The 26,446-nt window shown below is 43.7% G+C and overlaps 1 long non-coding RNA gene across 2 annotated transcripts in view; it reads right to left on the reverse strand.

Moving 5' to 3' along the window:
* Nucleotides 1-6,135: 6,135 nt before the first annotated feature.
* LOC117023926 (uncharacterized) overlaps nucleotides 6,136-26,446 on the reverse strand; it is a 38,836-nt gene continuing 18,525 nt past the window's right edge. For both annotated transcript variants that reach the window (XR_004423282.1, XR_004423283.1), the window contains exons 2-3: nucleotides 23,275-23,380; nucleotides 6,136-6,236 (exon numbers count right to left, since the gene is read on the reverse strand). This is a non-coding gene — a long non-coding RNA (uncharacterized LOC117023926). The remainder of the gene's footprint in view (nucleotides 6,237-23,274; nucleotides 23,381-26,446) is intronic.

Genomic DNA, 26,446 nt, shown 5'->3' on the forward strand with positions numbered 1-26,446 from the left:
GAAGCAACTGGCAAGACTAAAAGTCTTAGGAAATTTTATATTCCTTGACACCTGCAGTTACATTTTCTTACCCCTAAAAATGATTCTTTTAAATGTTTCTTTGTATCTTTTTACTCCCATATCTTCTTCTCTCCCCACTTTGCCACCCTTCCACACTTCCCTGTCACCCACGTCCCTTACCACCACCAAATCCACCTGCCCGCCAGCAGACCCTGACGTCCATTTCTGGCTTTGCTTAATAAAAAAAAAAAGCTTTTTTGTTTTGTGTTTTAAGGCTTTAAACAGATTTCCCCAACCAAAAATTAGGAGCAAGTTTAAAACCCTGTTTGTGAGGGTAAGATTCTTAATTCGGCTTCACATCAGTCAGAGAAGATGGGCTCAGAGACGCAGCCCGTCATTTCCAGGCACCAGGAAGGGTTTCTATTATGGGAGAAAAACACCTGTAAGACTTGGTTAGAGTCCACTCCATCCCCAGGGCAAAGTGGCACAGTGGATGCAGTCAGGGGAGGACGGCCTATGTAAAAGGAGCAATGAGAGAGCCCCTGAAGCTTGGGGTCCATGGAAGCCCTAGGCGAATGTCTGCTTGAGTCTATTTCCCACTGTGGGGTGCCATGATCTCAGCTCCCTCATATAAGGCCGTGGACTAGGCTCTTGGAGACCTAGAATAAGTCACTTCACTCCTCTGGATCTGAACTATAAAAAGTTTCACTTCCTGAACTATAAAATAAGAAGATTAGATGGGATTTGTCGCTTTCAATTGTTTTTAACTGTGGAAAGAACTTTACTCAAGCAAAATCTTACAGCTATAAGTTCATATTAAAAACAAACAATCTCTGGCCTAGCTCAGGCTTGGGGCAACCAAGGACTCTCAGTGGATCTTAGTGCAGGGAAACATTTAACAATGGGCCTGAGGGAGGAGGGTGCTAATTTGTAATGTCTGATTTCTGTGGGGTAAATACTACCATCACAACTACATTCAAGCTACCGATGTCACATCACTGAATACAGAGTTGGGCATGAAGCAGCAGACCAGACAGTGAAGTAATTATGAAGTAATGAGTTTTCAGTATATATTACCTTTGTTCTTAATATAATTTATTTAATATAATTTATTCGATTTTTTAATATGGCTGCATTTAACAATTGGCTTGCAAAATTGCAGAAAATTTAACAAATCTGTTCTTACTAGTTTGTATGAGCCAGCCTCCAGATACCACTATCTAGGATCTTTTTAGAGCCAACATTCTGAATGTTTACACTAAAGGATAAGCCATTTAAAGCTGGGAAGAGCCAAGTGGAATAATCCTAGGGATTTGGGAAGTGTACTCAGGAGGGGAGGGAAAAAAATCAAACAAACATGTTTTCAGTGTAATATCCAGCACAGAGCACTGAACTAAAAAAATAGGTGGCCAAGTGGCCATAAAAGAGAATGAAATCTTACCATTTGTGACAACATGGATGGACCTAGAGGGTATTATACTAAGTGAAATAAGTCAGACTAAGAAAGACAAATACCATATGACCTCACTTATATGTGGAATCTTAAGAACAAAGTAAACAAACAAACAAAACAGACTCATAGATACAGAGCAAACAGATGATTGCCAGATGGGAGGGAGGTTGGGGGCTGGGTGAAAAAGGTGAGGGGATTAAGCAATACAAATTGATATTTACAAAATAGCCACAGGGATGTAAAGTACAGCATAGAGAATATAGTCAATAATATTGTAACAACTACATATAGTGCTAGGTAGGTACTAGTCTAATTGGGGGAATCACTGCATAGATTATATAAATGTCCAACCACTATGCTGTACACCTGAAACTAATATAAAATAATATTTAATGTCAACTGTAACTGAGAAAAAGTTGATTTTTAAAAAATTAAATAAATACATAGGTGGCCAGCTGGTAAATGACGCGATAGCCCAATGAGACAGTTACCCAACCCACACTCAGCAGGTTCTGTACTTTATTTTTTCAGTCAGTAATGGTGTGGGTTTATAGCCTTCCAACCACACCTGCCATCCAGTTATCCACGGGGCAGGGGGTACCAACCGCAGCCAAGAGGTTTCAGCAATGCACTAAGTTAGTGGGGTCCACTTACAGAGCTGACAACTGGGACTTCATCTGGTAACCCAAGCTGATCACAGGTGACAACTAGGCATGCCAAGACGCCTACGTGGGCTCTACTGACACCCCCAGGCAGCCACAATCACATTGACTTGGGTGGGTATGATCTTATTGGTCTCCTCCCCTGGTTACTATTTCCCTGCAGGTAGGATCAGTATTTCATTCGTATTTTTGTCCTTCTGTTCTTCTCTGTCTTTGAAAATAGCACAGGTGTTAAGAAGCCAAGTAGTCAAGAGCACGGATTCTGAACGAGATTCCGTGGGACCAAAAATTATTGTTTTGTCGCTTACTAGCTGTGCAACCTTGGGTAAGCTGCTCAACTTCTCTACAGCTCAGTCTCATCCTCTATAAAATGTGGATAATAGGACCCACTCCACAGCATATTGGGAGGATTAAATGAGTTTCACACATACATAGCACTTAGAAAAATGTTTGGCACAGAGAGTATGCCATTTAAATGTTAGCTATGAATATATTATTATTACATATGATATATCTGTATTACATATTATTATCACGAGGTGTTAGATGAATGAATGCAGGTGAACAAATACATGGGAAAGAAGGGCTTGAATGAGTGTGCCATAAAATTCTTTCGGAAAATAAATGCTAATTATAATAGTAATTAGAATATAATAACAACAGTAACCTTGGCGAGCATTTATTGGATGTTTAAAAACATTTTACAGGAATTATTTCATTAACTCTTCATCAAAATCCTAACGGGAAGGAATTATCATTAGCCGGATTACATAAATAAGAAAACCAGGCGTGTGGCGTGTAGCTTTCCCAAGATCACACAGCTAATGACTCAGGTACAGGTCCTTTTGACTCTAGAGGTTGAGCTCTTAACCACTGGTTTTTACTGCTATATCCACAGCTCCATCAGCCAGCTCCTAACCTTCAGTCCACAAACTTTCTCTTCTCTGTACTGCACCCCCACCTCTCCACCTCTTCACCCATCCTTTTGGGTCCATCCAAGACTTATTTTATTTCTGAAGACGTCCCAGACTGCTCCCATTCGTATGACAGTCCCAGCACTTCTGTACACTGTGTGCCCCTCACTCTCTCCTGCCTGTGGCTATGATACCTTTGTCTAGAGACTTTTGCAAGATCCAGATAAAATTCATGCCCAGGCTAAGACACTGCTGAAAGCTTCCCTGTATATCCATCAGGGTACCCCAGAAGCTGTGCTATGCTGCTAGTCCTAGTGCTGGGAATTGTAAAATGGATATAACCGGAGGTGCAGCTGGAGAGAATTAAGCCCTGCTCTAACCAAGTCACCCTTGACTTCTCTCAGTCACCTGGGCTCGACGGTACAGACAGAAGGGTGGAGAGCTGCAGTCAGCTAAGAAACATTCAAACTATTTCTATGGAAGCGATAAGACAGCCTCTACCCTCACGGTGCCCACTGCCTGCTCAGGACGCTGAACTGCTTTAAGAGCATCTACAGAGCATCTCACACGTGAACAAAGCAACTGTAGTACAGAGCACAAAGAATGCTGAGGGAGTGGGAAGTTCAAAGAAGGGCTCAGAATGCAGTACAACCCTTCGGGGAAAGTTTCCTCGAGGTAGTAAGTACATTTTATAAAAGTTAAAAATAATGTTTTTTGGTACAAATGCAATACATGCCCATGACAAACAAATCAGAAAATACAGACAAGCAAAGAAAGGAAATTTTTGAAAAAACCACCTACAATCTCACCCACCCAAAGACAACTTCTGTTAAATACTCTCAACACCTTGACAACCAGATTTTGCAGGAGAAGGCAATGTGCAGAGCTGGAGCACAGGGTGTGTGTGTGTGTGTGTGTGTGTGTGTGTGTGTGTGTGTCTAAAGGGGAGGGGGAGGGAAGGCAGTCCTGGCATTTTAATCTAGGCTGGGGAGTAAGTGATCAGAAATCCAGTTGATGGGATTGGGAAGAGCAAGAGGACTAACAGAAGATCTCTCAGACCACACAGAGATTTGAAGCAGGAAATACTGGTACTAAGAAGCCCAGCTGACATGATTAAAATAACTATAATAGCAACAACAGTTAACATTTGTTGAGGGCTTACATGTGTTAGACATTGTGCTAAACTCTTAACCTTCCATCATCTTATTTAATCCTTACAACCACCCTAGCACGGAAGTATTCTTATCCCCATTTTATAGAGGGCAAGGGCTTTGCCCAAGCTCACCAACCCACGGCACTGATGTTTCTCACAGAGTACTCCATAGGTTACCTACATCAGAATGCCCTGAGGTGATTGTTAAACCAGGTTTGACAATAGGAGTAAAAACAAAAAACACAACACACACACAACCTGTTTGCCCCAGGATTTGAAGTTCATCTCCAGGCTGAAGTGCTTCAAGTCAGAATGTCACAAATGAGCATGCCCAGAAGATACCCATAAACTGGGAAAAGCCCAGGGCTGTCTTCTGAGGAACCCATTTTCTTCCCCAAAGGCTCTGAGGATGACAAAGGTTGAGCAAGAACCCAGCCCAAGACCTGTGAACTCTATACTATACACCTTCATTGTCCTTGGGTTAAACATCCCACAGCCTAACATTCTGGAGGGAGCCCTGAGCAGGAGGTGTGCTGGCCTCTAAGGCAGCAAGAAAATAGTGCAGGTTAATCATTCAAAAGCACCGGAGAGGACAATCGGGGTCAAGGGGCAGGACCAGGATTGAGAGATCAGGATAATAAGAAAGGGCTAGGAGCTAAGAGTCTCTGTACTCAAGAGTCTCCTTAGGATTTAACGTGATTTTAACCAAGTCTCCCAGCCTCTTTGGTGGGGCCTCAGGACCCTTATCTGTGAAATTAAGGAGTTGGCCTATGATCTCAAAGATCCTTTCAGCTATTGTGTGGATGAAAAAGGGACCACATATTAAACCCGACAAGCTCAGGGGAAGCCTGCATGCAGGGGGGCCTTACAAACTCAGAGACCGAAAGTAACCACATAGGATGATCTGAACATAAAAATTCCTAAAAGCAGATCATGGTGGGTAGTCACATCCTATATCTGTAGCTTCCTTGACAAAGGTCAACCTTTACCTTAAGTAAATCTGTCTATTGTCTTTTTGCATCTAAGATAACATACCCTTGGAATGCCAGAGTAATCCTTTTTTCCGGCCCCCTCAGGGTACAACCTTCCACCAGAGCACAAGATCACTGAATCCCTCATTGTTATTTTGCTCTCTGAATACCATCTCTGTCTTGTAAATGTTAATTATTAACTATCCTGTATCCACCAATGTGAAAGAAGTATGTGTCTCTCCATTTTACTTTTTATCCAATCCCAGAGAGTTCCTTGCTCTGCTTTCTCCCATTCCCTTAATCTAACACTAGTGGAATTCATGTAACCATCCTGATGTCTCCTCCTTTGATTCTAATGTATAAAACAAGTTATAAAACTGCCATTCTCTGGACATTTTCTGAATCCGTTGAGATTTTTCTTCCCAGAAATTATCGTCAGTTTGGTTCAAGTAAACTCATAAAAATTCTCTACAGGTTTGGACATTTCTTACGTCAACAGTGGGAAGATACTATCTAAATCCCAGCTGCACATAACTTCTGTTCTGAGGCTACCTCTACCTCTGAGGCAAGTCCAGAAGCCCAGGCATCCCAGTGCCACCTGGAGGGCTGTGGCAGATACAGGATGACAGGAACCACCAGTGTCATAGGAACAGTGGCCTCCACAGAGGAGGCTGGGGAAGACAAGGAACTGCTCCAGCCCTGAGTGGGATGCCAGGTCCTCCCGACACGTTATCAACCCAAAAACTTTTCACCTACATTATCTCATTTGATCCTCCCCACTCTCCAGTGATTTTAGTATTTGTAGTAGCCCCATGTGTGACCGCAAGGCAGAGACAGAGAGAAAGCTTATGGGAATGGAAATGTACTTTTAAGAACACCCAGGAAAGGAAAGAGGAAGCCAGGGCCCCAAGCTCTCAATTCCAGGCTGTAAGGCAGGTTTCGCAAGTTACCAGGAAAGTTTCCCCCACAGTGCTCAGCACCCACCTTCTTTCTCTTTTTCCAACTCTCATTGGGTGACTGGTTGCCATTCAGCATGGAGCCAGCCCTATTGGGCTGAGTTCTCTCAGGTCACCTCTGAGGTATCTGTGACAAGATAATTGATATTAATTCATTTGCTGTATTTTTCCATTGCCTTCTCTTTCCAAGCAGGCACTGTTAGTCAGGCTTTTTGTTGTTTTTTTCTTGCCTTAGGAATTCTTTCAGGACAGAAAGCAGAAGCTGCCTTGAAGCTAATGGATCTCCCTGTCTTTGGTAAAAAACCCTGGCTCATTAATGAGATGATGCAGATACCCAAAGGGAGAAGGGGGCGTGTGGGCTTTGAAGGACAAGGAAAGAGGAAGGAGAGTGCTCAGAAACCAGAAATATAGTAAAAGAGAAAACTCTGATGATGAGAATATAAACGCATTCCAGGGTCCTGGATAAGGACCAGGTCTCAGAAGATGTGAAGCCTTAGGCATTGGATTTCTACCCTCACCAAAGATTCCTGGGCCCCAAGAATGACTCAGAAATAGCAAAATCACCAAACTGGAAGAGACCTGAGGCATCAAAGGAAAACTCAGTATGAAGTATTGGCTGCTGAGTGGATGCGATGCTTTACCCTTTTGCCCAACTAGGCACAATTTTTCAGGGGGTTGTGCCCCAAGAATGACAGATTAATTATGTGCCCACTGAACAGGATTGGGGTCTCAGAGTCAAATTTACTTTGACTAAAGGAAAAAAGCGGAAGAGTACAATAATCCTAGTTCACATGGGTTGTAAAGTCGGAGTCACACCTGACAGGTATAGAAGCATGAATGACCCCACTGTCCTGGTGTCATCAGCCTATGAAGACACCAGTTACATCTCCTTAATACCCAAATCTAATTAGCTCCAAGGTCCCACCAGCTAATGTAGGAATTCCATTCCATGTTCAGTTGGTTAAGATGGTTTAGCCTCAACTAACAGAAAGCCAATATAAGGAAGATTCAAACACATAAGGAAACATTAGCTCACTAATGAGAATTCCGGAAGTAGTGCCTTCCAGGTGTCGTACAATGAGCAGCTCAAGGTGTCCAGGACCCAGGTTGTCTGCATCTCTCTGCTTTGCTATCCTCAAGGTGTTGACTTTGTCCACCAGTTGGCTCCCTTTGTAGTTATAAGATGTCTTCGCCAGACAAAATTACATCCAGAGGAAGAAAAGGGAGCTCTTCCTGTGTCTGCTTCTTAGAAGCACAGAAACTTCTTCCAAAAGTCCCTAAAGAATTCCTTTGATGTCTCATTGGCCAGAACTGCGTGCGTGCCTACTCTTAAACCAATCTCTGGCAAGAGGAATGGGACCACCATAGCTGGCGTGAAGGGTCAACCACAAAGAAACAGTCAAGAAGCTAAAGAATCAACCACAAAGAAAACTGACAAAGTGCTTTCCACCTCCCAAATACAGTCTTGCTCACTATGAGATTACATAGACACCTGCCTTCCTCATGGTTGACGTTGGGTCCTTCTTCATTTATGTTAAATGCTTTCTCGGGGACCCCTTCTATAGCATGGAAGGCTCTCAGACTTACTTATCAATTTCTGAATGCCAAATGGGAATGCTGCTCAAGGTTTCCTTCCCAGGAGACTCTTCGACAGAAATAGCTCCTTAGAGGAACATACGCCTGGGGAGAGGGGTGACCCGCATTCCTATGCCAGACAAATCTAACATCAGCTCTGGCCCAGCCAAAACCTCCGTTGTGTGGTGGCTTCCAGCTTGTCCCCAGACCTCATCCTGTATTCTGCCTCTAGGGGAGTAAAGTTGGGCCACTAGCAAAGCACACTACATACGCTATGGCAGCCACATTGGGAAAAGGCTAGTTGTAGGGAAAAGAGCAGGGAAAAGGCTACTCTTCTCTGAAGGAGGCTGTACACACGGCATCAAGATTTCCATTTCAGATTATTCAGTACATTGTATTGACCCCATTTTATATAAGAGGCAACTGAGGCACCGAGGGTAAAGTCACATACTTAAGAACATTCAGCTAGTTAAGTGACAGAGCCGGGAACATTCTTACAAGTCTTTTTGTGGACATGTTTTTATTTCTCTTGGGAAAATGCCTAAAATTTTAATTGCTGGTTCACAGAGTATGTGCATGCCTAACTACAAGAAACTGCCAAAGTGTTTTCCAAAATAGTGTCTGAGGTCCAGTTGCTCCATATCCTTATCAACATTTGGTGTTGTCAGTATTTTAATTTTAAGTATTATCCCACTGGAACCCTCTGAGAAATTGTTTGAAACCCGCCTCACAAGAGTCTCTGAGGATTACATAGAGCTAATCACAAATTCCAGTGCTAAAGAACATATTATCCTCCAGACATTTCCAAAAGTTAAGAGGGTACCATTGTATTTTTTTAATCAAAAGCCCTTTTTCATAGATAGGTATAAAGTAGCACAGAAAAAAAAAGGTAGAAGAAGATACACTAAAAGGTTAACAGTGATTGTCTCTGAGGACTGAAATTTTGAGGGATTTTTTTTCTTTTTGTTTTTCTAGAGCTCCTAAATTTTAAATAATGAACATGCACTCCCTTTATTATATTAATAAGAAGAACGATGCCCTGTATTTGTGTACCCCTGCCATTTGATGACATTTCATTGTGCCTTAGTACAAATATAGAGGCCATGACTGTACCTGATGGTTGATGATAAGCTCACCTGGGTGATGGCCAAGTTCTGCCCCTAGTCAACAGAAAAACAAACCTATTGAATTCTGACACCCTCCATTCCCTTCTTTCCCCAAACAAAAGATTACTTAAAAAGATTCATTGTTCTCTAAGCAAATGATATCAGCCCAGAAAAACATTTCTTTCAAAAGCTTTTCCAGAATGTTCTGATAAAGCCAAATCTCCTCGAGTGTGAGTCGAGGAGCCAGGAAAAGGGGAGACACTGATGGGTTACATATGGGCATCAGGGTGGATCGTGCCCTGACTCCCTGGGCATTGTCTCTCCCTCTACACGGGCTAAGGACAGAGGACAGGACAACCTTTCTACCAATGACTCACAGCTAGCTGCTACCCAACTCCTACTTCCCCTTTAAACAATCAAAAACAAAACAAAACTCTGCTCCTCAGAATCCAGACTAGCAACTCTGGAGACATTAGCATATTCTGGCAAGCAGCCTGAAAGCTAATAGATAACAGGTTATCCAGGAAATAATTAGAAGCCTGCGCCCACATGGATCAGTTGCAAACACTGACCTCTGTCATTCAGGATATGGCCCTGAAAGTAAAGAACCCTTCCTTCTTTCACTTTCAGGGATTGGGAAAATGTCAGGTCTCTCTCCCTTCTTTTACACCTTAACAAGTTAACAGGTGCTAAGTCTCCAATTGTGTCTTAACCACCCCGTCAGGGAGACCCAGCGGGTCCTCTCCCATGAGCCCCTGGGGCCGGGGCGGTGGGAATCCATCCATCTGGTGCCTGCTTCAAGGCTGATGCCAGCTTTTTTTTCACCGTTTCCTGCCTGTGTCTCCAATCTTCTTCCCCTCTTTGCCCACACTTCTGCCCCTGCCCTGTTCCTTTCAAAGGCCACACATAGCCTTGGAGGGAGATCTTTCTAGTTCTGACATTTCTTTCCTGGTTCAACACATTGCAGTCCCCCAGCTCCCCTCCCCCACCATTTTTGGTTTTTCGTTTTGTGGGGAAGGAACGAAATTCAGAAATAAAAGCTTTTGTCTATGTTTAAGGAATCCATATGCATAGAGTACATATTTTGCATTACATCATTGCTGCTTTCAACAATGGATTCCAAAACTATTTTCTCTTCAAATCTTCTTTATCCTTTTCTCCAGCAAGGTGTACAGATTTGAATGTAAACAGGGATGTAATGACAGATTGAGGCTTTCTCACTGTCTCTTAAGTAGATGGAAACAACCCCTAATTCTCTCATAGATCATGTAAATCAGTAAAATCAACTTTTAACCCCTGTCTTTGGATGGGGGTGGAAGGTATGCAGAACAGGCCTCCCCAACATGTGCCACTTTGGCACATGAATTATTTTGAGCTGAAGGCAATTGATATCCTGGAGGCTCAGGAGAAACTTTTATCTCTCTCTTAAAGAATTTAAATTAGGGGCCTTGCCCATAATAAGAATTATCACCAGAAATAAACTTCTTATGACCTATCAATAGGGCCGGGCAATCTTCTAACTACTAAACATCTGCTCTTTTTATTGTCCTAAGAATGACATCATCTTCCTCCTCTCTGAAGCCCCAAGGTGCCTTACCTCATCCTTAGCTAAGAATGCCAAAAGTACCATTTTTATCTTTCTGTCTCTGAACCTCTCATGTATGTGGGAGTCTCTGACTCTCTCATGCATGTAGGGTTCCCATACATACGTAGGTAATTAAATTTAGTTATTTTCTCTTGTTAATTTGTTTCACATCTTTTTGATTATTAGACCAACCGAAAGGGCCTAGATGGGTAGAGAAAAATTTCTTACTCCCCAACAGGCTCATGTTTTTCTCTCTTAAAATCAATAGGAATAACAGTAGCTACCATGTTCTGAGCACAAACATGTGCTGGACTATGCTAAGCACTTTATGTGCATTGACTTATTTAACCCTTTCCACAGCACTGTTTCATTATCCCCATTTTACAGATGAGAAAACAGAGGCCTGGAGAAATTAAATAAGGTGTGTTTTTTTTTTAAGGTGAAAACAGCAAAATTTCTGAAATTCAAATCCCTGTCTGTCAGATTCCAAAGTTCCATCCTCTGTCACCTATGTGAAAAGTGCTTGGATCACTCTAAACAAGAAGGAAGCTATCAATTAATGCAAGTTATTATTATTACTTAACAATTTCTACTAGCACCCAATAACTAGATTTCCCCAGAAGCTACTATTTCAGTTAGCATAACTTACATTTTCCAGCCAAAGACAAGTCCTCCAGACTTCTTTGTCTTAGCTTAAGACCTCCCCAAAAGCAAACACTGTTTTTCTTCAAGTTGCAAATAGTTGATTGGGATGGTCATCCCAGAAAGCTCGGTGGGAGAATGGGGAAAATGAGTCAGGTAAGGCAGGCAAGGTAACAAAGGGTGTTAGTAACCAGGCTACCACAGAGGGGGAAGGGAGGTACTACGTCCCACTACGACTCTGAGAAATTGTTTGGAACACACCTCAGAATGATCCTTGAGGACACTTATACCCATCCCCCATGAGTAAGTGTTACTCCCGGCATTTCCTCTCTGCCTGCTTCAAGGGCAAGCACTCTCCAAGAGCCAGAGCATACCCAAAGGCAGCAAGAAGCAGGAAACTATTCGTACATTGGGGAACAACTGGCAGGTGACCTGGGGTGGGCCAAGGACTACGGGTGGGGCTCTGACTGCCAGCTACTCAGTGATCGCCCAGTGTTGCTAATGTACTCTAGGTAAGTTTTTTTTTCTTCTCAGAAACACCTGCCAAACAGCCCCATCGTTTGTTCTTTGAACTGTTTCATCTTTGAACTGTACGTGCCTGCTTAGAACTTTTTTTTAGAAACTCTAGATAATCGAGCTCCCTGAAGGTATCCATAATTATGATAGACACATGCATTGCACCTTCTAGTTTACAAAATTACAAAATTACTTTTGGGAGCCGGCCTGGTGGCTCAGGTGGTTGGAGCGCCGGGCTCCTAACGCCCAGATCACTGGTTGGATTCCCACGTGGGCCAGTGAGCGGCGCCCTCTACAGCTAAGATTGTGAACAACGGCTCTCCCTGGAGCTGGGCTGCTGTGAGCAGCGGGAGGTCAGCGTGAGGGGTCGTGTGCTCCTGTGAGCCGGGCTCCTAATACCAGCGTGGGCCAGGGAGCTGTGTCCTACACAACTAGACTGAGAAGCAATGGCTTGAACCGGAGTGGTGGGGCGGGGTGAGGAGGAAGTGGAGAAAAGGAAAAAGAAAAATTACTTTTGCATATATAATCTCATCTAATCCTCCTGGTAAACCAGTGAGGGGGATGATAGTCCTCGGTAGAAGGATTTTTCCATCCTTCCACAAGGGATTAGAAACAGTTGAGTGATTTCAGTTAAGATGATTCCAAAGTAAGTTTTGTGGCATCTCTCCTTCACTTAAAGAGTCCCTAATGTACCTAAAAAGACCGATTCTGGCCAATTTATTCAGGTTTAGAAGCTTTAAGAATATTGGTGCTTTTAGATTAATAAAGAAATTCAGTCACTTTATTTGTTTTTCTCAAAGTACGCATGCAACAAGAGGCTGAAATAAAAGTTTCTGCTAAGGCCTGAAGACAATAGAGATCACATTCCAAAAAGAGGTATCACACCCCACTGCAGGCTTTGGAAGAAAGGTAGGCAAAGAAAACCAGTTTCATGACTCTTGTACGCCTCATTCATGGTGCCGAAATGGCCAGTAATTTGGAGATGAAGAAGGAGGATTTCTGGACAAAGATTTTGGTGTGCCATGAGGCCACTTTCACCTATGGGGGAGAAAAGAGAGTTACAGGGGCCTTGTTGCTTAGGGAAAGGGGATTCAACTTGTTCACTGAGAGAGCTTACTATGTGTCCCTTAGAGCTTAGGAGACGCAGTGCACAGGTATCCAGTTCCCACCTAGAACGTCTAAAGGACAAGTGAGGGGCTGACTATGGTTCTCATTGTGGAATACAGGGGAGGAAGCTAGGACATTTTGTTCCCAAAATTTGTCACAACAGACGACATGTGAGTGTGTGGCCATATGTGGCCTCACCCAAGACAGGGTTGGCAGTGAAGAGATTGAGATGCAAAACCAATACCCACAGTTTGAGATAATAGGAGTAATAGGTTTTTTACAGTGTTTCATTGCTATTCTTTTGAGAGGAAGAGGACATCAGTTGACCTGATATACACTCACTCAAAAGGGTGGTATATTAGTGATACTTACATTCAGCAAGTCGTGCGGGGATTAAGTTGGCCAGTAGATGTTTGCATCTTTTAACTAAACAGCTGGAATAAGAGAACTAAAGGATATTTCCGTTTTAGAATAATAATAGCTAATGTTTGTGGGGTGCCTTTTATGAGCAGGTGCTGGTATTGCTTGTGTGTTAACTCATTTAAGCCCATGGAAAGCCTATGAGAAGGTGCTATGACAACCTCAACCTTAGAGACGGGCTCAACGAGGCCCAGAGACTAAGCTGTGCGCTCAAGGACCCGCAGGTAGGAGGCGAACTTCAGCCTGGCTGCTGTGGCTCCAGAACCCACCTCTTCACTACACCATACAGCCTCTCTTAAAGCATAAGGGAGGGAAACAAGCCAAACAAAACTGAGAATTTCTAGTCGTTGTCTGTGGGCAGGAGGAAATGTTGAGTTGGGCTACAAGCAGTGGTATGCTGATAAATTGGCTTCCCCCACTTCCCCTCAAAAATCCCTGGTTTATGACATTTGCCAGTTTCCTGGGTGTAAGGGTGAGAAGCGTCAACTTCAAAGTAAGAAGTTATGAGACTGAATATTTCAGCTATTAAATTTATACTGTGTGATCTGAAGTGGCCAGAGGATTATTGGTACTACTAAGTGTGACCAGAAAGTCATGAGACTTGCCCTAAATTTTATCTGGGGTAGGGGAAGAGCTTGCTCCCCTGAACAAAAGAGAAAGGACAGTGGGAGACGAAATCAAATTTTCTTTATGTACACTCCATGAGTCGTGTTTATTTGGCTTGATGATCATTTGTATTTCCAATACTAGAAGTTTTCCTAGTGCACAGAGAAAGAGTCAGATGTGGTTTATGAGCTAGACTCTCGTTCAGAATCCCAGAAGACTTCTCTGGAGAAGTGACACCAACTATATGAATAGGCCAGTGCCCACAGCCACTGTGGGGCCGTGGTCAAGAGGTCTCCATTGCTTCCTACCCAACTTAGAAGCCGAGATTGAAAATGGTGGGACCCACCACCGCTCTCATTGCTGCAAGACCTTGGAGGCAGATGGCTGCTACTGCCTATTCATTGGGAATCCCAAACTCAGTCTAAAAATCCACTATATGTGCCCCCTAGAGACTGCCCAATGATGAATCTATTAAGAATTTGAATCCTTTTGGATGAATGAATTGGATAATGGCTGTGAATATTATAATAACCAAATTTTTGGGGAGATCTGAACTTATTGCCTCTCAGCTCCAATCCTACCCTCTGTACTCAGCCTTGTGATGCTGGAGCGGGGACTCTGCAAACCATATTCAGCTTTGCCAGCTGGCTCCACATTAGCTCTCCCAATGGGAAACATTAGAGGGAGACAGCATGGCTGCAGGAGAAAGTAAGGACTCGCTCCTTCCTGTCTGCGTCCTGTGGGTTTCCTGTTCCCATCCAGTCACCCTAGCCTCACCTCTTCACCCTAACAGTGGCAGTCCCTTCCTGTAGCAGCATTTGCACGCAGGTCACAGGTTTTCCAACACTTACAGCACCAGCCTCATCACACTCTCCACTCCCGGAAGATACCAGGTCCCCATGGGGCCCTCAGAAATCCCAGTTCAGCTGAGCAGCGCCTCCTCCTCAAAGTCTGACTTTCAAGTTTCTCCGTTGTAATAATTCCTACCTCTTCCCACACATGACCTAGGCGTGGTGGCTGCTCCTGCACTTGCTGCCTCTGTGATACCTCAGTGCACTCTTTTTGCCTTTTCAGTTACCTAGTTGACAACTTCATATTTAGCTAGCAATTATTATAGTACCTTCTCTGTTCAAATAACTGATGATGTTTCTGAATGATACATACCTTAATGAAAAATAGAGAAGTGTAGTATTTCAGGGGATTCAATGGGGTAAAAAAATCAGTGGGGCCTCTGGGGAGAAGGGCTATGGAAATTTTTTAGAGTAGTTTCTTAACTTTCTTTTTGAATCATGGAGGCCTCTGAGGGACAGACGAAAACAATGAATAAGCTGTCTTTCTAGAAACTGTAAGTATCAGCACATCCCCCACCTCCAACCCTCACAGGCAATTTTACACCCAGTTGTAGTGGCTGGTAGACCCCAAAACCCAGGTTAATAATTCCTGTGGAAGAGTGTTGGCCGGATTGAGCCTCCGTTTTGGAGAAAATCTGGTTGGCTCTCAGAGGCTGTTGCCTGAACCTAAGAAAAGTCTAACAAAAGGACTGTCAGTACTGGGTTGCCAAGGAGCTGTCCTAGATTTTCAAACTCCCTGAATTTGAGATAAATATCCTGACTGTGGACCTGCCAACCATGCTGTATTTGTAGTTGATCTTAGATCTGAGGCCTTAAAAATGTACCTTTTTCAGCAACAACTATTTTACTCAGGGGGCCCAGCCAACAAGAATGAGGTATTCTGAGGCAGAGCCCTGTTTTCAGACTCTCCTCCCTAGAGGCCCCTGGCTGACCCAGCCAGCTGACCTGGCCAGGTCCCAGCTGCTGTCTGTCCTTCAGTAGCCACCTATGGTGTAGCCTTCCCAGAGAGAAAGGCTGTCGCCATCTCCTGGCTGGCACTATTATTGCATGCCAATTGTCCAGAAAACAATTTGTGATATCTAGTTTCTAAGGATAAGAACTTTTGTTTTATGTGAGTTAATTATTTGGATGTGTTTTGTGGAGGGTTATGCCCCAGACCATTAAAGGGAAGAACACAGAGTTTGGGGATAGTTATTACCTCTGGCCTTAGTTTTTCCGTTTCTAAGACAAGGCCTGCTGTTACCTAAATGTTGAGTCTGTCACTGGTTTTCTCTTCTCTATTGAACTGTTCTGTTGAGCTGTCCACATAAGAAAGCAATGCCAGAAAATGGAAGATAATTTGTCCCCACACCACTTATACAGTTAGATAGCCACCATATATCTCTACATAGGTGTCTTGTGTATATTTACTTTCTTAGTTGAATACTGATCTTTTAAGTTATGTAGATATTGCCCAAGATTTAGACTGATTTTTTCCCTCTGTTAATTAAAAAGGCTTTATTATTTTATTCATTTATTCTGAAAAGTTATTCGTTCATTCAACAAATTTTTATTGAGTGCCTACTATGTGCTAGGCATTTTTGAGGCACTAAGGATATAGCAATACATAAAAAAAAACACAAATATTTCACTCATCTAGTGGCGGAGACATAATAAATAAAATATGTATTGTGTCAACTGAAAAAGAATGTAAACAAGAACACGGTTGTCTGTTTTGTTTTGCTTCTTAAGACAGGAGAAATTATAGCACGCTTGTCTGCTGATGGAAACAATCCACTAATGAGGGGGATTATTATGACACAGGAGAGAGGAGGGAGGGATGGTGGAGTAATGCCCTTGAGTGAGAGGGGATGAATCTAGCACAAAACTGGAGAAGAGGAGTCAAATATTTATTGAGACCCTGTCAGATGTCGGGCTAGGTACTAGGGATGTAGTAGCAAAGAAAACAGACAACATCCCTTCCTTCCTGGAGATTTCATTCTAATTCACACAATGAACAATAAAAAAACAAATAGTTGGATCCATGGTACTCATGGATTGGGATAAGTGCTGTGACAGAAACATGGTGGTCATGAAAGTCCTCTTTGAGAAGTGACATTTAAGCTGAGTCCTAAAGCATGATTAAAGAGATGTTCAGGTGAAGAGCCTAAAGGAAGAGGATTCCAAGCAGAAAGAACATTGTGTGCAAAACCCTGAGGGGGAAGAGCTTGGCCCATTTGTGCACTTGTAGGAGGTAAGGCTGCCAGAGGGTAGTTATCAAAGAAAGTGAAGCATGAGATGGGGTTACAGAGGTTGGTTGCTGATGGCTATTTTTAAACACCCGACAAATTTTATGAACAAGTTTGTAGACAATTTAAGGCTAGGAAGGACCACTAACACTGTTAAATGACAAAATCAGAATTAAAAAACCATTTTAACAGATGGCATGTGACAAATCTCCATGTCAAATCTTGCATTTAGGTTTAAAAAAATCACTTGCAAGAAAATAGTAACAGGAAAATCAAGTACACTACCAGTTCTTATGAAAAGGTTTCGGGGTTTTGCGGAGAGCAGAGCCTCAGACCTCAGAGCCTCAGAGGCCTAAGTGAAAGCTCTTTCCTGGAGAATGTGATTAAAGGAGCAGAAGTGAGGAAGTGGTAGAGTGAGGAGGAAAGAAAGAAGAACCAACACAGAGCTATGTTATGGAGTTGGCCTTGTCTACAGGCTACTGGAGTTGCTGCCTGAAAGGTATCTCAGCACCAACCAAAGGGAGTAGACAGTGGACAGCCGCTCTCCATTGCCCCCAAGACCACTGAGCAAAGGTTCTCCCCATGGATTTCTATCTTGCCCATGCATGAATGCCAAGCACATTACCATGGAGGCCCCACCTACAGTGTCACTCACACGCCTGAAGAGAGAAAGCAAAGGGCACAAAGAGGGGGCCTGAGGTGGGTCACAGTGGGCGTACCTGCAGTAACTGGCTGGCACCACCACAGAACTGCACACAGCTGGAATAAGGGATGGGTGAGGCCCAGACCTTTGAAGTGATTCATAAGAGGTGTCTCATACACATACATTGGTGAGGAGAGATGATTTCCTTCCCTATAGCATTTTAGCTCACTCTTTTTAGGCTTTTCATGGAGTTACATGTATGTAATTGAATCTCATTGGCAATGCTTTCATGAAATTTGGGTCGCAGACATAAAAAACCAAAGCAAAAATCCCCAACTGCTATCCCAGAAGTCATAATAATCCCTTCTTTAAAATTTCTCTAACAAAGGAATCTTTATTAAGTATTATCTAAGTTTTCTGAATCTTCATGAAATACTGCACTTATATAAACTATTTACTTCTGCTAAATGCAGGGCTGTCATAGGCTGGTGGGGGTGAGGAGTGTATTGGGGAAACTATTTATTCCATTTATACCAGGCTAATGAAACGCTTCAAATTTAAGATTTGACTCATCTCTAAATGAGGTTATGCATGCAGTCTCAGGGGCACATCATAACAACATTGAAAGATGATGTTCTTCATATAGCTAAAATATGTGTTCCCATTCCCCGATCAGATTGCCTGTCATACATTACAAATTAATATTTTTCAGAAATCCTATAATTATCTTGTGAATAACTCCAAGCCTTTGGTGCTAAATTATACCAATTTATTAAATGCTATGCTTTAAAAAGTATCACAATTGTTGTGATTCTGCTTTGACATTTCTCCATGTTAAAAAATATACGAAAAACCTTAAAAAAATGAAAGTGGCCCATGTATTTCTTGACCTCCGAAAGGTACTGGCTACTCTGTACCAACTTGCTGAAAGTACTGCTTCCGTAAGTTCCATTTGGCCCCATTCAGAGGAGCTTATTAGCCCTGCCACTTTTGTCTGTACAGGGGAAAAGCAAGGGAAACTAGCTAGTGGGTAAGGAACCCTTGCTCCTTTTCCCAGCTCTGTAGGTGTTTGTAAATATCATCCAAGCTCTCTGGTATTGGGTTTATTTTCATCTCATAAAGGAGTCATTGTATGTAATTGTTGCTGTGGGGAGCCAGAGCTTCTAGATATGCCTCTGTTGGTTCCCCAAAGGACCGTCTTCTCTCAATTTCTTCTAACCTATTTATTCTCTAGGTCGCTTCAAGTTCAAAACTCAAAGCTTCATTCTCTCCCCATTAGGCCCCTGCCAGCTCTCCAATGGTACCTGTGGGGGAGGCCCTATTAAAGTTGAGGTTCATTTATCTCTACCCTGCAAGCCCTAAACTCGCTGGCTGCTGGCTGTGGTGGGCCATTGTTCACCTCCTCAGTGGGGTCCTGGGCCTCCTCTGCCTGCGCTTCAGGTTCTACACAAGGGCCACACATATCACTCAAAGAGGCTAGCATGGGCTTGCAGAAATATCAACCAGGACTGGGGGCCCACTTATAGAGCAATCCGCATGACACTTGGGCCAAAATGCCTCTCCTTGAAGAAGCAGAGACTAGGCCAGACCCAGCTTTATCATTCCTAATATGACTGGTTGACCTTGGCCTGTATGTACCTGTCCTTGCATGATATTTAAGATGATTTGTTCCTGATGTAGGTGTCCCCCATTCAGTTGTCTTCTCTTTCAGTGGTCCAGAAGTCTCTCTCATTATCCAGCAATGTATCTCCATGTTAGTGTCCCCCCAAAGCCTAACCTGGGTTAAAGAACAAAACAGGGGTGGAAGGAACAGAAATGGTTCCAATACTCTGCTTCCCAGATAGGTGATTGTTGAAAACCAAGATACAGAAAGTGATTTAGGGGAATTCCCAGCCCTGAAGGACAGCCACAAGGAGAACAAAAAGGTTATGTCATTCTCCATCCTCCCAGCACACCCCCAATCTGTCTTAGCTGTCAGGTCGAACTGGGACTCAGATCTCTCGGAAACTTATTAAGACCCATTTGGCATTAGAATGGGTATCTCTCTTTCAGTCCAAACAGGCCAGAAATTAGATCAAAGTCTGGGCCTGGAGTCGTGGCATCTACTTCCCTTCTGGTCATTCACAGAAGCCCAGTCTGACTAGTGGCCCTCTTCCCACCCAGTGGGACTCCTCACCAGTGGGGCTCAGGCATCCTGGGAAGTTCACAGACATCCAGAGCAGAACCTCACAGTGCACCTGGGTTCCAGGAACTGAGCGATAGACATGGAATTGGTGAAAGAAGAATGAGGGTGGGAAGGAAGAGAGAGCTCAGACCCTTCAGTCTCTTCACAGAGAACAAAGTTTGCAGCCTGAACAAGATTCGATTCTTCTAAAGTCTATGGAGCACGTGCTCTGCTCAGCTCCCATGCACCTTGTTGGGGAAATGCAGCATAGCTATGAAAGAGACTCAAGGGGACAAGTGTCAGTCCTCTGACTTTATGCCCACAGAGAGGCAAGGGCAACAGGCTCAAGAAAAGCGAGAGTCTGGTGGCCGGAGCTGTAAGGGAAGCCTTCGTGAGGATGGAAGCTTGAATGGGCTCTGGAAGAGAGGGGCAATTGTCCAGGGAGGACATTCGGGGCCTAACAAGGTGAAGAAATAACTTCGTGGAACTCTATGGAAGTTCTTTCCATTGGGAGAGAGCAAGTTCAAACTTTGAATATGGTTCCCTAAGTGATCTCCCTCAGAATAGAGACAGAATTCCTTCTTGCCATTTATCTACTCCTCCAAGTTGTCTGAAAGGAGTCAGAGCAGTGCGGAACCTGGTGGCAATCTTAATACTGTTATTACCATAATAATAATGATAATAATAATAATAACAACAACAGTGATTATCATTTACTGAATGCTTTCTCTGCTCCAGGCACTTTTAAGTGCTTTAAAAATATTAGTCTCATTTAACCTTGATAAATACTATACTCTGTAGGTATTACTATTATCCCCATTTTATAGATGAAGAGACTAAGACTTATAGATGTTGTTACTTGCCCACATGGATAGTAATTGTTTTATTTTGTTTTCTTTTAAAAAAGATTTTATTGGGGAAGGGGAACAGGACTTTATTGGGGAACAGTGTGTACTTCCAGGACTTTTTTTCAAGTCAAGTTGTTGTCCTTTCAATCTTAGTTGTGGAGGGCGCAGCTCAGCTCCAGGTCCAGTTGCCATTACTAGTTGCAGGGAAGCTCTAACCGCCTGAGCCACTGGGCCAGCCCCAATAGTAATTGTTAGAGTTCAGGCTGGAATCCAAACATTGACTCAGAGCTCCCACTTTTAATCACGGTTTATATTATCCTACAATCCTTAAGTATAAGAAAACTAAAGGGCCGGCCCGGTGGCTCAGGCAGTTGGAGCTCCATGTTCCTAACTCCAAAGGCTGCCGGTTCGATTCCCACATGGGCCAGTGGGCTCTCAACCACAAGGTTGCCGGTTCAACTCCTCGAGTCCCGCAAGGGATGGTGGGCTTCGCCCTCTGCCACTAAGATTGAACATGGCACCTTGAGCTGAGCTGCCGCTGAGCTCCCGGATGGCTCAGGTGGTTGGAGCGCGTCCTCTCAACCACAAGGTTGCTGGTTCAACTCCCGCAAGGGATGGTGGGCTGAGCCCCCTGCAACTAGAAACGGCAACTGGACCTGGAGCTGAGCTGCGCCCTCCACAACTAAGACTGAAAGGACAACAACTTGAAGCTGAATGGCACCCTCCACAACTAAGATTGAAAGGACAAAAACTTGACTTGGGAAAAAGGCCTAGAAGTACACACTGTTCCCCAATAAAGTCCTGTTCCCCTTCCCCAATAAAAAATCTTTAAAAAAAAAAGAGAGAACTAAAGGATATTTCCGTTTTAGAATAATAATAGCTAATGTTTGTGGAGCGCTTTCTATGTGCAGGTGCTGGTATTTCTTGTGTGTTACCTCATTTGAGCCCATGGAAAGCCTATGAGAAGGTGCTATGACAACCTCAACCTTAGAGGTGGGCTCAGCGAGGCCCAGAGACTAAGCTGTGTGCTCAAGGACCCGCAGGTAGGAGGCAAACTTCAGCCTGGCTGCTGTGGCTCCGGAACCCACCTCTTCACTGCACCATACAGCCTCTCTTAAAGCATAAGGGAGGGAAACAAGCCAAACAAAACTGAGAATTTCTAGTCATTGTCTGCGGGCAGGAGGAAATGTTGAGTTGGGCTACAAGCAGTGATATGCTGGTAAACTGCAACTTCTGCCCCCCCCCCAAAAAAAATCCCTGGTTTATGACATTTGCCAATCTCCTTGGTGTAAATACTTCCACCTTGACTGATTTCAAGGTACCAACTAGCTGAAAATTCCTGAGTGTTTAACAATTGTCTCTCAGGAGTTGCCCAATTAGACAATGGCTGCTACGTTTTTAGATGGATTTACTCATCCAACTCCGCTCTGTTCTTCTTGAACTAGTTCAAGTCTCACCTTTTCTCTGAGACACTCCCCAACTCCTCCAGCCCTCCCAGAGCACCCCTTTTCCTGAATTCTTGTAGCACCTAGAATGCATGCCACTGACTTGGCATCTCATTGTCTAAGGGAGGGGTGTCCAAACTGCGGCCGGCGGGCCAACTGCGGCCCACAATCCATTTTTAATTGGCCCGCAGCAAATTCCAAAAATATATTTAGTTTACTTAAATAAACCAGGTGAGGCAATATGTACTTCACTTCAAGTGAGTGGCCCAGCTGTTTGGGTATTTTACCGCACATGGCCCTTAGTAAAAAACGCTGAAAAAAGTTGGGGCACCCCTGGTCTAAGGTCTCAGGTCATTAGCTCATTCAAGTGGGGACATCCTGACTCTCAACAAGACTGCAAGTTAACTCGGGTAAGGAAGACATGTCTTACTTCCTTCTCAAGGCAAGAGGAATACTTGCTGAATTGGATTGAATACCTCCTCCTCTCCATCCTTCCAGCTGGCACAGAGAGGCCCACAAGGTGCCCTCTAGAGGTCCCTACTCCAGACTTCAAGGCAGGGTTGCTGGCAGCTCAGTTATCGTGGCTGTCTGCCTCTCTCCATACACCTCCCGCCCCTTCCTTGCCCTGATCAATGTCCTCATTCTCTTGCCTTTTCTTACCTGACAAACATTTATCTGGCAGCTTCCACCACCTTCCTGATGGGGCTGTGTAGCTCTTTGCAAGCCGATTCCCAGAGAACTCGCCACCCTCGCTCAGGACACTCATCTGGGTAGACGTGGCTTCCCTGGTATCCTACCCTAGAACGTCACTGTGCAGTACCTATTGTCCTGAGCCCCTCAGTGCCTTCCCCATTAACTGCCATCTCTGAGGAGGAATCAATACACCTGGGAATCATTCTCTTGGGGGGCCTGGAGACTGACTGATGGGTCTAGTTGTTTTATTATTAACCAGTGTAAGTTAAGTAAGTCCAATCAATACATTTTATAGGTCTCCCCAGATCGCTTCAGAGGCGAGACCCAGTAGCTTTCACCTCAATATATTTAGACCTCTGCCTAAGTAAAAAGCAATACTCACCTGGAGAAGCAGTTTGATTTCCTTTTGAGAGAATCTCTCTTAGTGCTCTTGAGCCTGTCATGACTTAAATCAATAACCTTAACAGCTTCCAAGAAATCCATTGCCTTTGGAGTGTCTCCATGCCACCACCTGCTCTCCCTGGCATACACCACTTTAAGAGCCCTGGACTGAACCAGGCAAAAGTGGTGTGGACGAAGATATCTGCCTGTGCTGTCCCTGGGCACCAGGCCCCCCGCCCAGTCCCGGCGGTCCACACCTTTCCTCTTCTCCCGTTCCCTGTCTCCTGTCCCACTGTCCCCAATCTCTCTTCATCCCAGACTCCCGGTAAACCCACCCCTGCTCAGCATCCCTTACCTCCTGCGTAACCAGGGTAGCCACAGAGGAGCTGGTCTTCCTTGTTATTTTGAGGGCGAATGCGGTCGTCCCTCCAGGTAGCACTTTTGTGCAGTCACAAGAATACCTAGGAAGCAGAGGGAAAATCGTGACAGTAGTAATAATGGTAGTAGTAACATTAGAGGTAGTACTACGTCAGTGGGATGACTGCAGTGGTGAGAATTTCAGGCCTGGTGTGGGGTACGGTTGGGGCTGGGGGTAGGGCAGTACTATCTTGAGCCAGTAAGCTTTCAAATTATTCCTCAGAGAAAGCCACCATCTCTGCCCATCTAGGGCTGGCTGCAGCAGGGCTTAGCCTGGCCCTATCTGCCAGGGCTGGTTTAGGGGTCATCCTCATTGCCTAACTCTGGCCCCTCCCCCCCGTCAGGCTGGTGAGTCTCCACCTCCTCATTCTGCAAAGGCAAGCACAATGGAGCCAGAACTGAAACAGTCTGGCTAGGGGCCAGGAGCCAGCAGGAGAGCAAAGTCACTTCCATCTCTCTCCCCAATGTCAAAGCATCATGCTTGTGAAAGTCTCCATGTCACCTATCTAGAATGGCAGCTACAAAGGTCCCCACAATATTTTCATCCTCAAGTGGGAACAAGACCTTCCACTCCTTGGCTGTGGGATCAAACTTGTGAATACCAGGATCTCCAAAGCCCATTCTGTGCGGCCAAGATGGACTCTCCAATCAGGGCACTAAATGATCAGGATCAGGTTCTCAAAATTGCTCCTATGTTGGAAAAAGATTTAAATAAAATGTTGGCGGGAAACCCTCTCCCAATGTGGTCCCTGCCTAGAGAGACCCAGGAGTTTCTGGAGCTCAGAGGTTTAGCAGACTTGAGAGCAGCAGGGGCAGATCCTTTTCCACATCCCCCTCCTTTATGTGACAACTTTCAGCAATAATCATGAAATGAAACAAATAATAATAGTGGCCAGAAAAGGAACGCAGACAGAAAAAGTTTTCTTTTATTAAACTTCATATATATAATGCCAATAAAAACAAATAAATCAATGTCAAAAGAGAAAAAGTAATGGATTGGTATGTTTTAATTACATCAGTATTTTTTAACTGAAACAAACATACCTACATGTCCGTCTGTTGCAGTAATGAATAATATTATAGTTTCTGTTTTCCAGGCTCAACCCTACAAATTTGTATATGACTTTGTCAAAACTGATCTTCACATATTCATGTTCCATGGGCAGTTTGTTGATCTATCTTCACACATAATTAATTTTCATTTAGAAAAATTTCTTTTCCATGAATCAACAGATAAACAAATACTGTAGATAGGAAACCTTAAACATGAGGATAGGTTTGGCAGAGATTCATAAAAATCCCTTGTCACAGTTAATTTTAGAAGTTGCAATACTATCCATATATTTGTTTCTTTGGGATCAATTTTAGCTGCTTCCAAATGTTTCCACAGTCAAAAAATTTCTGCTAAAATATCTTCACCAGAAAATTCACCATGAATTTCTATTATAGTTGGTAAACTTCTGAAGTTTTTCTTTTGTAAAAATCAGAGAAACTGGCTGAATGACAGAGAAATTAGAATTATTTGACATGCTGCTTTAAAACAAGCACTCAGCTCTTGATGAAAACAATCAAGGCATTTAAACAATGTCCTTTTCAGTTCTTCTAGCATGGTCACAAGGAACAAAATGGAACTAACTCATATTCTGTTTTTTCATGTGTACAATCATGTGCTGTTATTCTTTATTTGAATCTAGTTTTTAAAGGAATACGTGGTTCCACAGAGTTTGGAACTGAAAGGTTTCAAATCATTCGGTACTTATTCTAGAAAGAAATGCTGGTGGGTGAACCTACTTGAGTCAGGGGCTAATTCTCAAATTAACTTCCATGTAGAATATAATGTTCATTAATAGATATTTTATGAAAATGTGTTCATTTGAAGCTTACATATATGAGTATATTATTAAAACTTAATGACAACCATAGCAATTGTTTAGAACTTAAACCAATAAAAGATTTTTTCAAGGAGAGTATTTTTATCACTGACATCGTTCAGGATTGCCAATACATATTGATAATAAAAAGCAGACTGAATTTTAGTTTGTTCTATTATTGTTTTAAAATTTGCTCCAGACAACGCTCCCCCGTATTGTCTGTCTGTACCTGGGATGGGTGGATCTCACTGCCCGCCCCACCCCTGGTGCCCGACCACTCAGATGCAGAGCAGGGATAATTGGAGCTTCTGGCCACTATTAGGCCAACCTATAAGTCTGGCCTTCAAAACCCTTGCGAGGAGAGGCTTGGTGACAGAACTCACAAAGTAGAGGCCTGCATCCAAGTCAGGGATCTATTTTGTTTGGCTATTATATAATGTTAAAAAACAAAACAAAAAAACAAAAACAAAACAAAACAAAAAACCACTTCAGTGTCTTTTGGCAAGGCACTTGCTTACAACTGGCCACAGTCCCCACCACTGTCTATTTTATTATACATTGTCTAATTTGCCCATTAAGTGATCTGCCTGGCCCCTGTAGCCATCTGACTTTGTGATTCCTACTTTGTGACTTGGTTTCTAGAGCTGTCCTGATAGTGACCTAAATGTTCTCCAGTTATACGGCTTTCTAGGTCTTTCTGTCTTCTCCTCGGCCCTCACTGACAGCAGCTCACCAGCCTCCTCCTAACCTCTCAACTTCACCACCTCAAAGGCCCTCTTCTCTCTTGTTTAACCTCGTGTTTTTCTTCCCTTCCATGTCATTTCACCTCTGCCACTCTGCGTCCAGAAGGAGGCCCTTAGGCCACCACTAAGTGCTCCCTCTTGAGCATGAGTCAGATAGCTGCCTCCCTTTGAGTGGGAACTTTGTTCTTCAGCTTCGTCTGTGGTACTCAGGGAGGCCAGCGAGGCATGGAGAACATGCACTCACCCTCCCCAGAGTCCAGCAAGGGGCTGGCGCCCCAGGTTGGCAGGTTCGGAACAGAGAGGGAGAAACCATTTCCAAGCCCTCAACACACAGGCCAAGCCCTGTCCACAGATGGCTGACTTGAACCTTATGTAAAACAGCTTCCTGGCTAAATTCCCCCAGATCAACTTGAACAATTTTTTTCATCTGGTGGTGTGCGGGTGGTGTTCATAACAGCTCCTGAGGCAACTACTAAACACTCAGGAATTTTACTAT

The sequence above is a fragment of the Rhinolophus ferrumequinum genome, chromosome 6 (assembly GCF_004115265.2).
Source record: "Rhinolophus ferrumequinum isolate MPI-CBG mRhiFer1 chromosome 6, mRhiFer1_v1.p, whole genome shotgun sequence".
Lineage (NCBI taxonomy): Eukaryota > Metazoa > Chordata > Mammalia > Chiroptera > Rhinolophidae > Rhinolophus > Rhinolophus ferrumequinum.